General features: G+C 42.1%; 1 protein-coding gene across 4 annotated transcripts in view; it reads right to left on the bottom strand.

Moving 5' to 3' along the window:
• KANK1 (KN motif and ankyrin repeat domains 1) overlaps positions 1-18,156 on the bottom strand; it is a 201,327-nt gene that overhangs the window by 132,945 nt on the left and 50,226 nt on the right. For all 4 annotated transcript variants that reach the window (XM_038769438.1, XM_038769434.1, XM_038769437.1 and 1 more), the window contains exons 2-3: positions 16,726-16,766; positions 7,127-7,244 (exon numbers count right to left, since the gene is read on the bottom strand). The gene's annotated coding sequence lies outside the window, so the exon portion shown is untranslated. The remainder of the gene's footprint in view (positions 1-7,126; positions 7,245-16,725; positions 16,767-18,156) is intronic.

Below are 18,156 nucleotides of genomic sequence, written 5' to 3'. Positions count from 1 at the left end.
GGTTTCAGAGTCTAAAATCATTGGGCAGAATCTGATTTGGGAGACTTATAAGTACCTTATTGTTGTTGACTAATTGTTCTATGTACACCTACTTAAGATTATGAGCCCTTAGAAGGATAAGTACTTTGATCTCATCATCCTGTATTTACCCCAGCACTTAGCCCAGAGTAAGTGCTCAAATACTATTACTATTTAACAGAAGACTCCTTTTATCCTGAAGTTGCCTCTTGACATTTAGTTTCCTTCCACATTATGATCCTTGTATCCCAACCATGAAGAGGATTCTGGAAAGAATGACTGTTTATCTGCTTCATTATCACTGATACATGACTCACTTACTCTAAGTGATTTATAGCCTGAAAGTATTCACAACAAACATCAGATGCACCCATATCCCCAAGCAACGGCTCACCTCTTGGATGCTTCAGCTTTAGAAGGGTGTTGTAGTTACTTTGGATATACTTGTTAGAAAGTTTTTAAGTGGCAGTATCAGTGGCAAACATCAGATGCTGCCTCACCCATTTGCTCACAGGCCAAAGCTCACCCCTTGTGTTGTAAGAGACATTACTTTGGATATACTTCATAAGAAGTTTAAACCTAGTACCTCTGATTTTAATAACTTCTTTTTAGCAGTCAGAGAAGCAGTGTGTCCTAGTGGAAAGAGCACGGGCCTGAGAATCGGAGGACCTAAATTCAAAACCCAACTCCAACACCTGCCTGTGGGGTGACCTTGGGCAAGTCGCTTAATTTAATCTAGGCAGAGAAGCAGCGTGGCTCAGTGCAAAGAGCCCGGGCTTTGGAGTCAGAGGTCATGGGTTCAAATCCTGGCTTCGCCACTTGTCAGCTGTGTGACTTTGGGCAAGTCACTTCACTTCTCTGTGCCTCAGTTACCTCATCTGGAAAATGGGGATTAAGTCTGTGAGCCCCACGTGGGACACCCCACGTATCTACCCCAGTGTTTAGAACAGTGCTTTGCACAGAGTAAGCGCTTAATAAATGTCATCATTATTATTATCTATGCTTCAGTTTCCTCAACTGTAAAATGGGGGTTCAACACCTGTTCTCCCTCCTAGACTGTGAGCCCCTTGTGGGACAGGGACTATGCCTGACCTGATTTTATTGTACCCATTTGGCACATAGTAAGTGCTTAACAAACACCACAGATATTATTATTCTTATTATTATCCATTTCATAAACAACTCTCACTCCCTTAACTCCTCCAAACCTTGGGAGTGTTATGCTTAAACAGAGATAGGCAAATTGAGTGGAACCAAATAAACAGGTAATGGGAGTGGGAGGGAAAAAGTATCAACCCAATCACCATCAACAACAACAAAAGACCTTCCTGCTTTCAAAATCCACCCTTTCACCTGCACCTCCAACCCTATATCTCCTCACCTTACAAAACACACTGGCAACCACTCTTTCTTCTCTACTTCACTTCCATCTTCAAACACTCTCTGATGGCTTCACCCCTCTGCCTTCCGTGGCTCAGTGGAAAGAGCACGGGCTTTGGAGTCAGAGGTCATGGGTTCAAATCCCAGCTCTGCCAATTCTCAGTTGTGTGACTTTGGGCAAGTCACTTAACTTCTCTGTGCCTCAGTTCCCTCATCTGTAAAATGGGGATTAAGACTGTGAGCCCCACATGGCACAACCTGATTGCCTTCAAACCCACCCCACTGATCTAGGTGCTTGTCATATCCTAGCTACCAGTCTCTCCCTACTTCCCTGTTGCCCATATCATTTTTCTAAAACACCATTTTGCAAACATTTGTCCACTCCTCAAAAGCCTCCCATGGTTACCCATTCCCCCAGGCATCAAGCAGAAACTCTTCACAGTGAGTTTTATGGTATTCCTTTGGCTTTCTCCCTTCTATTTATCCACTCTTCTTCTACTACACCTTAGCTCACTCTGTGCATTCCTCTCAAGCTAGCCTACTCACTGAATTTCCTTCTAGTCTCTTTCTGCCATCAACCTCATGCTTTATTATGTGCTACGTGCTGGGGAAAATACAGGATAATTAGATCCAATGAAATTCCTGCCCCACTAAAGGTTCATAATCTTAAAGAGATGTACATACATAAGAGTAGAGAGATCAATACGAGTAAAGTCAACCACAATGATAAGGTACAGATGGAAGTCTCCCAAATCAGACTGTGCCCCATGATTTTAGCCTCTAAAACTTAGAAGGTTGTGCACTACTGCCTTTGTCCCTACCTATAATTTATTTTAATGTTTCTCTCCCCAGCTGGATTCTAATCCCGGCTCTGCCACTTGTCTGCTGTGTGACTTTGGGCAAGTCACTTAACTTCTCTGTGCCTCAGTTACCTCATCTGTAAAATGGGAATTAAGACTGTGAGCCCCACGTGGGACAACCTGATAACCTTGTATCTACCGCAGTGCTTCAAACAGTGCTTGGCACACAGTAAGTGCTTAAATTCCATCATTATTATTAAACTCCATGAAGGCAAGGATAGTGTCTGCTAATTCTATCATACTCTCCCAAGCACTTAGTACAGAGTTCTGCACAGAATAAGACTCAATAAATACTACTGATTGATTTACTCGTGCTTTGAGTCTGTCAATCGTATTTACTGAGCGCTTACTGTGTGGAGAGAACTGTACTAAGCGCTTGAGATAGTACAACAATTAACAGACATTCCCTGCACACATAGTAATAAACACACCTAGATTTTTCACACCTAGTTGTTCTGTAAACATAATAGTATTCTTTATCCTCAGGTTGAATAACCTGAAATATTCAAATTCAGAAGACTTATGATGATTACAACGCTGCCTATCTCTTTAAAAAGAGTCAGGGCAAAGCAGCATTTCAAAATTTCTTGAAATCAGTCAGAAGACAAAGAAAAGATATTCTTAAGGATCTGATATCTCCCCAGGATTGGTGAGACCTGCAAAAGTCCCTGGATATTCAAAAAAAGTTTAAATTATTCTGCTTCAATTCATGCCAAGTTTGAGTCTTTTAAAGCCTAAAATTAACAGGACTATAAACTCCTCTGTGAAACTGAAACTGTTGATGTGGGGTTTATTTATAAAAGCAAATTGCAAAGCACTTTTGAAAGAGATCTGGGCTTTAAAGGAAATAGAGTTAAAGTAAAATTCACAGGAAAGTTCTCTAGTTCCTGTGTCCATGAAGAAATATTACAAAATTAGCAATCCTAACCCTATTAAAATCATTCCCTTTAAATTCAAAGTGTTTGTGCTTCACTTAAATCTGCTGCAGCTCTTAACTCCCATCTTTAAAAAATAATTTTATTTTTGAGGTGGAGGAGTTAAGAGATCTACAAAGTCAAACAGAATTCATAACTCCTGAATTTTAATCATCCATAGTCACAGTGTTTGATTTACCCCATAATTCCCATGAGAAAATGAAAAAGTTTTGAAGAACGAGTTATTCTCAATGTAAATCTCCAGAAAGCCTCTGTCAATCATGTCGGTTCATTTAGCTCTGGTTAGCTTTTCCCCCATATCTTGACTGAAACTACACTAATATTTAATTGCTTTCTGACTTCACATCTTAAAGAGGTAGAAAAATAAGGAGAGCTAACCCTTCATATTAAATTGTTCTTTTAAGCAAACTGCCCCTTCAAGCCATGAAACGTACCTCATAATAAGGTGGGCACATGGGAAAAATCCAGACAAGCAAAATTTTCTTAAGTCCTAAGGAGTCACATTTACAGAAACCCTAAATATTCTTTGAAAAGCAGCACCATCCATCACAACTCAGGACAGTACAACTGCATGTTCTCTAAAGCTAATGTGAAGGGCAGAGCCCAGTGATGGGCTTCGTCCGAAAATTCATCTTTCACTTGCCTAAGCATTAAAAGTAGGAATTAAAGATATGGAGGCAAAGAGCTGATGAAAGATTTTTATATCCTAGACCCATGGGCATCCAATCCTGCTAGTTATAACTGCATGAAACGGGAACTCCCCCAACTTTGTCTCCCCGACCACAGGAATGCACTAGAATAGCACTCTGGAGCTCCTGTTCTTCTTGCAGGCAAAGACTGAACACTGTGCATTAGTCCATTTCTGAGAACTTCCATATGTGCACGTGAAAAATGCCACTACTGGTCCAATTTATGCCATGCCACACAACATACCTCTCCTCCTTGACGCCCACCCCATGCTCATCTTAGGTAAATTAAAATGGCAGAGGCTTTGGCATTTCCCTTCCCTAAGTTCTCTGTGGGCCATAATAACAATAATAATCGTGGTAATTGCTAAGTGCCAAGCATTGAAGTAAGCACCAGGGTCGATATGTGATAATCACGTCAGACCCTGTTCCTATCCCTCATGGGGATTCAATACCTGTTCTTCCTCTGACAGACTGAAGTAGGAGGGAGAACAGGTATTGAACCTCCATTTTCCAGGGGAGGAAACAGAGGCACACAGAAGTTAAATGACTTGCCCAAGGTCCCACAGAAGGCAAGTGGCAAAGCCAAGCTTAGAACCCAGGTCCTCCGACTCCCAGGCCAGAGCTCTTTCCACTAGGCTATGCTGCCTATGCTGTGTTCACACAGCCCTCCTCAGGGCATGGAGGAAGCATGGCTTCATCCTACTGGAGGAGGCAAGGCCCCTTGAAGGGAAGCGGGCAAGAGGTGACTTATGAATGCTCTGAGTGTTTCTGAGAGGAAAACCACCTTACACTGACTTGCTTCAAGTAAAAGCTATGAGTATAAAGTCCATGACATTTCTGGGAAATTGGAAAAATCTCTTTTCCTGCTATCTGGGGGCACTCCTCATCTCCCCATCATTACAGTCCTTGCCTTGGTCAGCAACCAGATTATACCCTGCCCCCAAGACTTGTCACAGCCTCATCACCTACACATCTGGAACCATGAGGGAATTCTGAGTCCTTTTCTCGTACAGTGAGAGAACTGCATAGTTTATGTAGCATAGTAATTGAATTGCAGATGGGAGTGCTTACTTACCCTCTTGAGCTAAGCTACTCATCCTGCCCTTTCCCTCCTCTTTAATTAGATGTAAAAATTATCACCAGTTTACACTAAGTGCCTGGTGTGTTTGATACTAGTCTTGTAAATCAGGAGTAAGATATGATTCCTATCCCTTCAAGCTTATCTACAAAAATCCCCTGTGAGCATACAGTAGGTCTGGTGTTTCAAGGTTTGGAAAAACCATAACTTCATATTCAGTTTAAGAACCCATCAACCAAAAGGTGGCAGCATGAAACAACATGCATGAAGAAAGCAGGAGAATCCAATGCATCTGAAAAGAGAACAGTGCACAGGAACAGATATACGTACATACTGATAAACTATGGAAAAAAATATTGGGACAATGCTGATGTACACCAGCAATGTCCTTATAATATTTTTTTCCATAGATCATGAGTTCACATATGAATAATTAGACTAATCAAAGACCAGCAAGGTTTGCTATTACATTGGTAGACATTCCAGGGGAAGAGAGGGTTTTCTCAATTCACTGCTTCCACTGTTCTCTTCTACCCCATCTTCCTTTATTATCATATATCGTCAAAAAAAGCTGGCTTCAGTGTTACCATAGTCTTCAAAATGGTGATTTCTTTGACTATATCTTCCAGGACACAATTTGTTTTGATTTAAGAGCTTAATTTAGCTTCATTGATATTACAGCATTTGCTTCAGAAGCTGGGAAATATAGAATATTCCAGTGTGCCAAGTCCAGCAAAGAGAGGGTTTGACAATAACAGTGGTTTCCTGTATATACATAGTGATTTGCTTAAAAAAATTCAAATGAATGTAGAGCCATAAAGGAAAAAAAAAAAACTAAGTTACATATTTGGGCTCCTATATTTCCCACTGGTTCAGTTTTGTATTTTTCATATATTTGAATCTCTCAATATGTCTCTGTATTCCTAAATTGGTGGTTCATAGTTTTCTTCACTGTGGGTTAGATTAATTCCTATTCTGGATGTTAATGCTCTGCCTAATCACAACGTAGTACAACTTGAATTTCACCCACCTTTCTTTCCATTTATAATATGGTAAATACATATTTTAACGTTTTAGCAATTGTTACACACACACACACACACATATATATAAATGTTCTAAAAACAGTAGCATATTCAAGAATAAAAATTAGCCAGGTATTAATGCTGACTTCAAATAAATTGTACATTTGCTTCTGTATCTACCAACGCATGACTACCCTCAGGCAATTGATGGTTGCCTTCTCCCTCGCTCGCCCCGTCCTTTGACATTGTGTACTAAATAAGTCAACATTCAAGGACAGCCTACCTACACAAACTAAAAATGCCACTTGAAAAGGAGGGTAAAGAGTGCAGAAAAATAGTAACCTTGTGTAGCAGCCCACAATTACCGCTGCTCATTCTAGTCCAATACAGTATCCTTATCACCCTATAAATATTTTCATTCATTCCAAAAGTTGAGGGGTAAAAAGGGACTAATGTTTTCAACATAATAAAATATACAGGTGTAACTCAGAAACCACATTTACTGTTAAGTTACCAGGTCTCCTAAGAGCCCAAAGAAGGACTCAAGTCTCTGTCCCTAGGATCATTAGAATCAGGGATGCAGAGACCCTGGTTTGTCACTTACAGCATGTGACACTTCCCACACTTACATCAGCTGGGCAAGGGAGTCAGTTACCCAAATAATGAGGACCTGGTGCCAACTGGGTCAAATAATAGATATTTTACTTTGGTTTCTCATCCTACAAAGCTCTATGTATGTTCCTATACAGTTATATAATTGCCTTTGAGCTGACTAAAGTAAGGTAAAGGCTGATTAGAGAAGCAGCAAGGCCTAATACATAGAGAATGGGCCTGGGAGTCAGAAGGACCTGGGTTCTAATCCCAGCTCCACCAATTGTTTGCTGTGTGACCTTGGGAAAGTCACTTAACCTCTCTGTGCCTCAGTTACCTCATCTGTAAAATGGGGATTAAGACTGTGAGCCCCACATGGGACATGGACTGTGTTCAACCCGATCAGCTTGTATCTATCCCACTGCTTAATATAATGCTTGGCACATAGTAAGACCTTAACCAATACCATAAAAAAATGTATGAAGCAGGATGAAATTATTAGTGCATGCAAGGAAGGAGGAGAATGCTCACTACAACATTAATACCTTACCTCAACTGTGCTGTCCAGAAGATTCTAAATTAAAATATAGTTTTTAAAAAAACTGCAGTCATAAGAGAAAATCTCCAATAGTTTAATCCAGCAGTAGATTCATGTCCTCAATAGCATTCTGAAAAGAAAAAAGAATGAGATTAGACATGAGATTAACCAGTACTACACCATGCCATTTCAGAAAATATATAGTGAGTGTGTGTGTGTGTGTGTGTGTGTGTGTGTGTGTGTGTGTGTGTGTCTGAGAGGAGAGAGAGAGAGAGAGAGAGAGAGAGAGAGAGAGAGAGAGAGAGAGAGAGAGAGGAGAGAGAGAACAGTAAAGGAACTTAGGGACTCTTGTGATCTCCTTGGAAATTGCAAGCCAATACTGAAGAGAATCACTGATGAAACCTGACTCCATATATTTACTATCCAGGTAAACAGGGTGAATGTTAGTTCAGGAAGTTTTGGAAACTGAAAATATCGAAAGAGGCAAGAAGATCTTAAAATCATAATGAGAAGTCCATAATGGGTTAGCAGTGAAATGTGTTAGAGAAAAAAGTCAAAGAAGTTAGAATGCTCAAGAAAGGTTTAAATAGTTTTGTTGATGACAGGTAATGATGGGTGATAAGAGGGATGTCAGAAGTTACATTCCTAACTGTAAAGTTCAAAGTAAGAAAGGCAACTATTCAAGAATCCTTTGGGGCTACTGTCAGAGGCACACTATTGAGCTGGGTGAACCACTGGATCTGGTTCAACAAGGCATTTTTTGTGTTCTTATGAGAGGATTATTTTGTATTTGCCTGGGGTAGAGGAGAGCCCTGTTCTACTGATGGTTTCAGTTGGGGAAATTACTAAGCAAATTTGGGTACCCTTACAAGTTCATCCAGGGGCAGAGCCAAGGGTGCCCTCTCAGATCTATTCCCCACTGACAATGGGGTAAGAGCAGGGATAAGAACTGGGCCCAGTCCGGTTCAATGTATTCTTCACAATAATGCTGGAGGTTGAAACAAGAGATCTAGCACAAGTGTGAGAATACTCTTCTGCTCCATCAGGAATCTCTTCTAACACCAAAGTCTTTGAGCATCAAGGTCCTAAAGATAGTTATTCCAGACCAATTTATGCAGATGACTGTGACAGATGAACGAAATCGTGCTCATGCCATCCTTCCTCAGAGATGAGAAAATGGAGAGCTAGGAATGGTTCAGAGATTTACTTGGGAGGGGCAGGTAAATTGCTCCTTGATCATCTGAATGAATAACTTTCACAAAGCAGAGGGGCAGAGTGCCTTTATCACTAAGACCTAATTCAACAACAAAAATATTTCCAGTTTGATATCAAGGCCAAAGCTACTAAGGACATTATCCTATAGCAAAAATAAGCATTCCAGGGGATTTGTGATAATGATGATAATGATAACAATAATAATAATAATATGTTAAGTACTTACTAGGTGCCAAGCACTGTATTAAGTACTGGGGTAGATACAAGACGATCAGGTCGGACACAGTCCCCAACCTACATGGGGCACAGCCTAAGTACGAGAAAGAACAGGCAGTGAATCCCCTTTTTCCAGATGAGGAAACTGAGGTATGGCGAAGCTAAGTGACTTGCTCAGGGTCATTCAGCAGACAAGTGGTAGACCTGGGATTAGACAGAACCCAGGACCCCTAACTCCCAGACCCATGCTCTTTCCACTAGGCCACAGTAATAGAATAATGGATGCCAGAGCTCAAGCTATCAAGCTTGATAGAGAAGCAGCGTGGCTCAGTGGGAAAGAGCCCGGGCTTTGGAGTCAGAGGTCATGGGTTCAAATCCTGGCTCCACCACTTGTCAGCTGTGTGACTTTGGGCAAGTCACTTAACTTCTCTGGGCCTCAGTTCCCTCATCTGTAAAATGGGGATGAAGACTTTGAGCCCCACGTGGGACAACCTCATCACCTTGTATCCTTCCAGCGCTTAGAACAGTGCTTTGCACATAGTAAGCGCTTAATAAATGCCATCATTATTATTATTATCAACAAGTCACAAGAGAGTGGGGAGAATGAGCAGTGCAGTATAATTTAAATATATAGCCTATAACCAAATTCTACAGCCCCACATGGGACAACCTAATTGCTTTGTATCTACCCTAGCGCTTAGAACAATGCTTGGCACATAGTAAGCGCTTAAATACCATAATTATTATTATTATTATTATGCTAAGTAATGAACTGTTTTTACAAGTCCATATTTTCTTATCAATAGCATGGCATGCAAATTCTTACATTTTACTGGTAAGAATGAAATAGTACTGAAATGTCACCATTACTGTGTGCCTATAAGATTCCAGCCACCCTCAATGTTGAATATTTGATATCCTCTGCAGAAGCCAGGCTCCCTGAACACGTGCACATATAAAACTTCCACAAAGCAGATGGATGGTAAATGAGGCTTGCCTAATCCTTAGCACAAGAGACTGCTATAGTGATAGTTTGTTCACAATAATCAAAGAGATATTTCACAGTGTCCCAAGTAGGTTACAGTTTTTGCTGGAGCATTTGCTATACTAGCCAGTCAACTTCCTCAGTGAGTTACCAGAAGCTCCCATACATTTAATTACGGTATTGGTTAAGCACTTACCATGTGCCAAATTCCTTCAAGACATCTCTACTTGGATGTCCTCCCGTCACCTCAAACTTAACATGTTCAAAACAGAGCTCCTTATCTTCCCACCCAAACCCTGTCCTCTCCCTTTCCTATCACTGTAGATGGCACTACCATGCTTCCTGACTCACGAGTCCATAACCTTGGTGTTATCCTTGACTCCTCTCTCTCATTCGACCCACATACTCAATCCATCACTAAATCCCATTGGTCCCACCTTCACAACATAGCTTAAAATCTGCCCTTTCCTCTCCATTCAAACTGCTATAATGTTAATACAATCACTCATCCTATCCCGCCTGGATTATTGCATCAGCCTCCTTGCTGACCTCCCAACCTCCTGCTCTTCCCACTCCAGTCCATACTTCACTCTGCTGACCGGATCATTTTTCTACCAAACGTTCAGGATGTGTCACCCCACTCCTCAAAAAACGCCAGTGGTTGCCCATCAACTTCCACAAACAAAAACTCCTCACTATTGGCTTTAAAGTACTCCACCACCTTGCCCCCTCTTACCTCACACCTCACTTCTCTCCTCCTACAACCCAGCCTGCCCACTTCGCTCCTCTAGTGCTAACCTTCTCGCTGGGCCTCTATCTGGCCGCCGACCCCTAGCCCACATCCTACCTCTGGCCTGGAACGCTCTCCCTCTTCAAATCCTACAATTACTCCCCCTCCGCCTTCAAAACCTTATTGAATGCACATCTCTTCCTAGAAGCCTTCCCAGAATAAGCTCCACCTTTCCTCATCTCCCACTCCCTTCTGCATCGCCCTGACTTTCTCCCTTTGCTCTTTCCCCCTTGCAGCCCCACAGCACTTATGTACATATCTATAATTTTATTGATTTGTATTGATGTCTGTCTCCCCCGCTTTTGACTGTAAGATCGTTGTGGGGAGGGAATGTGTCTGTTTGTTGTTGTACTGTACTCTCCCAAGCACTTAGTACAATGCTCTGCACACAGTAAGTGCTCAATAAATATGATTGAATGAATTAATGAAAACACTATTTTAAGCATTGGGATAGATACAAAATAATCAGTCCGGACACAGTCCCTGTCCCATGCGAGGCTTGCAGTCTAAGTAGGAGGGAATAGGATTTAATCCCCATTTTACTGATGAGGTAACAGACACAAAAAAGTTGAGTGACTTGCCCAACGTCACACAGCTGACAAGTGGTGGAGCTGGGATTAAAACCCAGGTCCACTGACTCCCAGGGCTATGTTCTTTCCACTAGGCCCAACCTAAAAGGAGTAGTAGTAGGACTAGTAGTAGTAGTAGCAGCAGCAGTAGTATTTGAGCACCTTCTAATGCAACGCACTAAGCACTTGGAAAGTACGACAGAAGCATGGAACACATTCCCTGCCCACAAGGAGCTACCCTCTAATGGGGCAGCCAAACATAGGAATATTCACAAGCACTGGAATCAGCCTTTGTGTACATGTATGTATATTTGATTGAACACTCGTATTTATTCTGAGGTTGGGCAAAAAATAAATACATAAGGTCAAGACTGACCTTGAAAGGTTGGAATGATTCTGATTTATGGATAATTGTCCTATTGTTCCTACTGACAGTGCACTAGGATGACCGATCTCAGGGAGGACAAAAGACACAGTCAAGGAGAACCATGGGAAAGTTGCCAGAGTGGTCTCTCCCTGACTTGACTGTAATGTTAGGGAAAGGCCAGTCAAGCTGGGATCCCAACTGTCAAGGTGCCCATCAACTCTCAACTGCTTTCTGGCCACATCTCCCACAGTTCCCTTCCTCCTCCTCGTCAATATTATTATGATAGATAACAACAAATAATTGCGGTACTTATTAAGCACTTACTATATATGCCAAGCACAGTACTGAGCACTGGGAAAGATACAAAATAATCAGGTCCCACAACGTCACAGTCTAAGCAGGGAGGACAGGTATTGTATCCCCATTTTACAGATGAGGGAACTGAGGCATAGAGACGTTAAGTGTTTGAGATCACACAGCAGGTAAGTGGCAGAGCCAGAGTTACAACCCAGGTCCTCTGACTCCCAGGCCTGTGTTCTTTCCGCTTGGCTACATTGCTTCTTATCCATCCCCTGTTTCCAGTACAAGACCCTTCCCCTCACCATACCATGGCAGTGGGGAGTTCCTGGCATCCAGGCAGTCTGGCACAAATTTCAGCTGCCAACCTAGTTTATTCATGGGTCAATCAGGAAACACAACCAAGCATGCAATCTCTTGGCCCAAACTCAGACTGTGAGCCCCATGTGGTACAGGGACTGTGTCCAGCCTGATTAACTTGCATCTTCCCCAGTGCTTCTAACAGTGCTCCACACATAGTAAGCGCTTAATTGATGCCATTATTATTACTAAGTCCTTAGCTGTATGGGCTTTTGGGTGATGCTGATAAAGCTGCCAAATGATACAGATGATATAAGACAAGAAAAGTTTCAGTTTGCATTTATCTTAAGAGGGGACTGGCAAAGGGAGCTGGGTGTGGCTGCACCATTAATAAACATGCAAGCTTGGGATTTGGCAGGGAAGACCTAGCATTGGTATTGTCAGGGAAGATCTGGCCTGTGATTGAAAGAATATTCACAAGAATGGTGTCTCAAGACACTTGGCTCACACAGGGTCATGATTAGCTCAGTGTTTGCAGGAGTCGGCCCATAAATATACTTTATTTTTAAAGTGACAACAACATTGTGTGTCAGACTATGGTCAGAGAAGAGGCGGAAGGAGGAAGAAGCCCAAACACTGTTATTCTTTCCACCGTGAGGTCCCCAATCCCATAGTGACCCGGTCACTCGGGTCAAAGCAGTAAATTATACCAAAGAAACATCCTCTTGGGCTTCATTAATTAACACGAAGATTAGCCACGGAATTTCAATGAGGGCCAAGTAAGCAGCTGGCAGTCAGCCCACCTGCCATCCCTGGAGCTCTGCCTAGAGAGGTTTTCAGAATCTCCCTTTCCTTTCTCAACCAACGGATAGGTCTGAAGCAACTCCCATGAAACCTCCGGGTTTAATGAAAACAACAAGTCCGTGAGCACAGGTCTCCATGGCTTTTCCATCCATTATATTGAATGGGACAGAATTTGTAAGCCAAAGAAAACTAGCTTTCCACCGTAAATCAAGACACTCAAGTCCAGGGTGATTTGGGTTAACCTCTGGAGGAATGTGTGAGGCCAACTGGCAGCCTGCCAATCAACATCCTTCCCCATTCCTCCCCTCCCTTCACCCCCGCCCCCCCACCACCACAACCCGCCTTCACAGGCTGACTCTTGAGTAACTCATGACCTACTACAATGAGCCCCCAGTTTAAAGAAAGCACAATACTGGAAACAAGGAGTTTGTTGTGATGACACTATACAATCTATTGGCACAAACCAGTCTAATATAAGAATATAAAAATAATATATATATAAACATACTAAGCTCACCAATTACATCTTAATTCTGACACTAAATTTCTGAACAGTCTCAGTTCTGCCATGTGGGTTTTCAGTACATGTTTTGGCTAGATGAGGAAACTGGGGAATGTTCTTCAGACAAAGCGAGCCCATTTGGGCTTGGTGTGCCACATTAGAGGAAAAAGCTTGTGCACATGAATGCAGCACTAGAAAGCAGCATGGCCTAGTGGATAGAGCACAGGCCTGGGAGTCGGATGACCTGGGGTCTAATCCTGGATCTGCCACTTGTCTGCTGTGGGATCTTGGGCAAGTCACAACTTCTCTGTGCCTCAGTTACCTCATCTCCAAAATGAGGATTCAGACTGTGAGCCCCTTGTGGGACATAGACTCTGTCCAACCTCATTAGCTTGTACCTACCCCAGTGCTTAGTACAGGGCCTGGCATATAATAAGTGATTAACAAATGCCATTTTAAAAAAGGAGTACAACAGCATGAGTTTTCTTTAACACAAAAGAGTTATCAAGAATGCAGCCCTCTCATTATAGGAGAACTGGGTGTGCTGTATTCCTATTCATGTTTTTTTTCAGTTTGATTTGATTGAGCTGAGCTAGAAACATACTGCATAATTCACTTCAATTCCCATTCAATTTAGTGCTCCTCAAATTTAATCCAATAAAAAATTTAAAAATCCAAATTCCTCTATCTCTTCTACTACCCCTCTGCCACTCCCTAAATCAGTTTTCACAGTTGCTTTTGATGAGAGAGGCTTGTTGGCTAGTTTGGTGAAGGGAAAGAACAAGTATCAATGGCAAACAATAGCAACACCAATGAATATTAAGTCAGTTTCACTAGTAAATTAGGTACTTCGGGAGGAGAGTCTAAATCATTCAGGCAACAAGAGGGCCACTCAGATTACAGATGCACTGCACTAAATAGTGTCCCCGGAGCTTCTATGAGTAGAACATTTCCTAAAATGCCTAACCTGGACTGCTAGGAAATGATCTCCAAACTAGGGATTCAGCCACAACTGAAGAAACGCTTTTTTTTCCTTTTACAAGAACCCTGAATGAGGCTACCCAAGAGAGGCAGCATGATCCAGTGGAAAAAGCATGGGATTGGGAGTCAAGAGACCAGGATTCTAGTTCTGGCTCTGCATTTGCCTACTGTGTGACCTTGGATAAGTCACAATCTGGAGAAGCAGCGTGGCTCAGTGGAAAGAGCCCAGGCTTTGGAGTCAGAGATCATGGGTTCAAATCCCGGCTCTGCCAATTGTCAGCTGTGTGACTTTGAGCAAGTCACAACTTCTCTGGGCCTCAGTTACCTCATCTGTAAAATGGGGATTAAGACTGTGAGTCAGGGCAACCTGATCACCTTGTAACCTCCTCAGCGCTTAGAACAGTGCTTTGCATATAGTAAGCACTTAATAAAACCAAAATTATTATTATTATTAATCTTTCTGAGCCTCAGTTTCCTCACCTGTAAAATGGAAGAGTCTCTCAGACTGTGAGCCCCGTGTGGGACAGGACCTGCATCTGATCTAATTACCCTGTACCTACCCTCACACTTGGCACAAAATAAGTGCTTAATTCCTTGACCATGAGATGACTTAGAAAGAAGTGAGAGAAAAATCTCACAATTACAAAAGTATAAAACTTTACTGCTTGTATTGCTCTCTGCCTCTCTCCAGTTGATTACACAAGCTCACCACTCCAAGGCTGGAGCAGACCAAAACTGAACCCAGCTACATTTAGACACCTCACCATGCCTTCCACAGAAGCCCACTGTAGAGCAGATGGGGCCAGACCTCATGCAGGATGATCCAGTGGGCTTTTGAAATTACAAGTCCCAGTAGCCAATAGGAACAACTGCAAGTATTTGAAAATACTGATAATTCTGGTGTTCGTTGAGCACTTACTATGTGCCAAGCACTATACTAAGTGCTGGGGTAGAAACAAAATAATCAGGTCGGACACAGTCCCTGTCCCACACGTGGCTCACAACTTAAGTAGGAGGAAGAACAGACACAGGCAGTTTCCTCATTTTACAGATGAGGAAACTGAGGCCCAAAGAAACTAAATAATTTGCCCAAGGTCACCCAGCAGGTAAGTGGCAAAGCCGGAATTAGAAATCAGGTCCTCTGACTCCCAGGCCTGAGTTCTTTCCATCAAGTCACATTCCAGGCACGTCAGAAACTTCCATCCCTAGAAGAGCCAGTTTTGGTGTGGCCAAGTGACTAGGAGGCCAACTGCTCACCACCTACCATTGCTACTTGCCCACACCGTCTGAATGCTCAACAGCACTTCCTGGAGGTAATTCATGGGCCCACATTTGGTTCCAAACAGATCTAGACACCATAGTTCTAGAAAAATGTTTTGGCCCAGGTATGGCAGTGGCTGGACCATGAAATGGATCACTGAGTTAAATGAATGTAGTAGTAATTTGTTCCCTCTGAGAAGGTAAGTTGCAAGGCACAAACTGAAACATTAGCTTATGAATTGGACTGGGTGTCTGCCACATTCCTTGATCAATGAAGCAGAAAGGGCGAAGAGAAGCAGCGTGGCCTAATGGATACAGCATGGGCCTGGGAATCTGAAGGACCTGGGTTTTAAGCCCAGCTCTGCCACTTATCTGCTGTGTGATCTTGGGCAAGTCACTTTGCTGTGTCTCAGTTACCGCATCTGTAAAATGGGAATTAAAATGAGCCCTACGTGGGACAGGGACTGAGTCCAACCCAACTACCTTGTATCTATCCCAATGCTTAGTATAGATCCAGACAACACACAGTAAGCGCTTACTATTACAAAAAAATGAATAAAAATTAAAATTCTGCTTGCACTTCATGTGATGACAACTTAGAGTTCAAAGTTAGGGTGGTGCTCAGTGTGATAGGTTTACTTAAGTAGACACACATCTCAGTCAGTGGTACTTATTGAGCGCTTACAGTGTGCACAGCACTGAACTAAGTGCTTACTGACATCCCATTTCTCTTCCACAAATGTCTCAATCTTGGGGCTGCAAACTTGGAAGATTTGCCATAGAGACCAATGACCATATCTCTATGCAATGCCAACAAGAAGGGTATTTGGTACATATTTCAGCAGCCAGCCAGTTATAAGAATTCACCGGGACTTGGCTAACTGAACAAAATGGGGTTCGTCTGTTTCAGGCAGGGGTGTATGTTCCATTAACTAAACATATTTAATCGTCCACACTATCCTTGGTTGGGAAAGGGTTCCACTGTAATTGATCAAGTATACACATCCATCCAAGTTTGGCTATTTCCGGCACATTGATTAAAGATTATTTTCCATAGCCATGAGATGAGAGCCATGATAGCCCAGTGTTTGTTCACAGGCTCATGGATCTCTAATCTGAGGATTACCAGTGTGCCTTCTACTTGCAGAGTTTCCTTTAGTTTCCATGATCCCTTCCTCCCCTGTAACTTCTCCAGCTGACATGCTTTGCAAAGGAGGGTTACTTAAAAATCCATAGCTAGAAGCTGAACTAAAACAAGAGGACCCCCCTCCATCCTTTAATGATAAATAACCATTTATCTCCACAGGAAAGAGGCATATACTTACCATGGAAATTCACCCCAGAGGCTGTTTTGAGACTGGGAACCCTGAGAACAAACAAAAGGAGATTCTATTTACAGCAGATGAAGCCAAACCTCAATAACTCATTATCCACTCATCTAGAAAGCAACCACCAAATAAGTGATTCTCTCCCCACACCTTAACAATAGTTAAGACTTGGACCAATAATGAAGCTTCTCTTAGGGCAGTTCATTTACAACAGGCCTCCTTTAAAATAAATTATCCCACATTACAAATGTACTCAGTATATGAGTCAGGTCCCTTCTAGCAAAACTGACATCCACATTAATATCTTGTATTTACATTATGCTTTTCTTTACAAGGGTTGAGGGCAAGTCACTTAACTTCTTGTGCCTCAGTTATTTCATCTGTAAAATGAAGGTTAAGACCAACTTGATTAGCTTGTATCTACTCCAGTGCTTAGTACAGTGCCTGGCACATAGTAAGTGCTTAAATACCATTTAAAACAAATAAAAAATCCCCTACAGATATTGTGTGACTCTGCCTACCTCATAAAGGTAGGCACACAGTAAGCGCTCAATAAGTATGATTGAATAAAGGTGGTGCACCATGGCAAAAAAAAAAAAAAACACCAGAGAAACTGAGACAACAAGATGCTTTCCAGAGAAGGATCCTGAACACAAATCAAATTTGCCAGTAGCGTTGGACAAGATTAATTAGCAAATACTGCCTCCTGGTATATATGTGTATTTTCATATCCAAACACATTAACTGAATTGGTCTTGTTAAAACAACGTAGAATTTTCACACAGTTTCTTATATACTGTTCAATCATTTGCTGGCTAGTTCACTAATACCACATCATTAGAGAGAAAGAGAGGTTCTATTGGCTCAAACTTCTTCCCAAGGACAATAGATGATAAAATGATTTGGACAGACAATTACTCCAGCTACACAGTATCTGTTCAATACTAGTCAGAAAAATGGAATGCTCATGTTTTAAGAGTAGAGCCCAATACACCCTGGGGAATATAAACAGGCAGAAAAGCAACTTATCAAGAAAACCTGCCCCACCTAATTGGTTAGCTTCCCTGGTAACAAGGGCTTCTACATGCCAGAGCTATTAGCACTTCTTCAATATACAGTAAATGCAAATGAAGTCAAGATAAATAGTTCAACACTTTTACTGCTTTTTTGCTTTGCAAAAAGCCAGTCATAAAAATTTAAGGCTTCCCTCCAGTTTTTAGTAGAAAACAGATTTTTTTTTAAAAAAAAAAAAAGGTGGGGTGGCGCCTCTGGCCACTGCCTTTATTTTAGCAGTATCTCAACAGAAGATCTCCGGCCTCTTCTCAAAAGCTGCCCACTCCACCTCCATCCCCATTCCTTGGCACCTTATCAAAACACTTGCTCCCTCCCTGACCACTGTCTTCAACTGCTCTCTCTCCAAAGGCTTCC

Source organism: Tachyglossus aculeatus, chromosome X4 (assembly GCF_015852505.1).
Source record: "Tachyglossus aculeatus isolate mTacAcu1 chromosome X4, mTacAcu1.pri, whole genome shotgun sequence".
NCBI classification, from domain to species: domain Eukaryota; kingdom Metazoa; phylum Chordata; class Mammalia; order Monotremata; family Tachyglossidae; genus Tachyglossus; species Tachyglossus aculeatus.
Note: the sequence above shows the minus strand (reverse complement) of the source record. Positions and strands in the feature narration are given on the sequence as shown.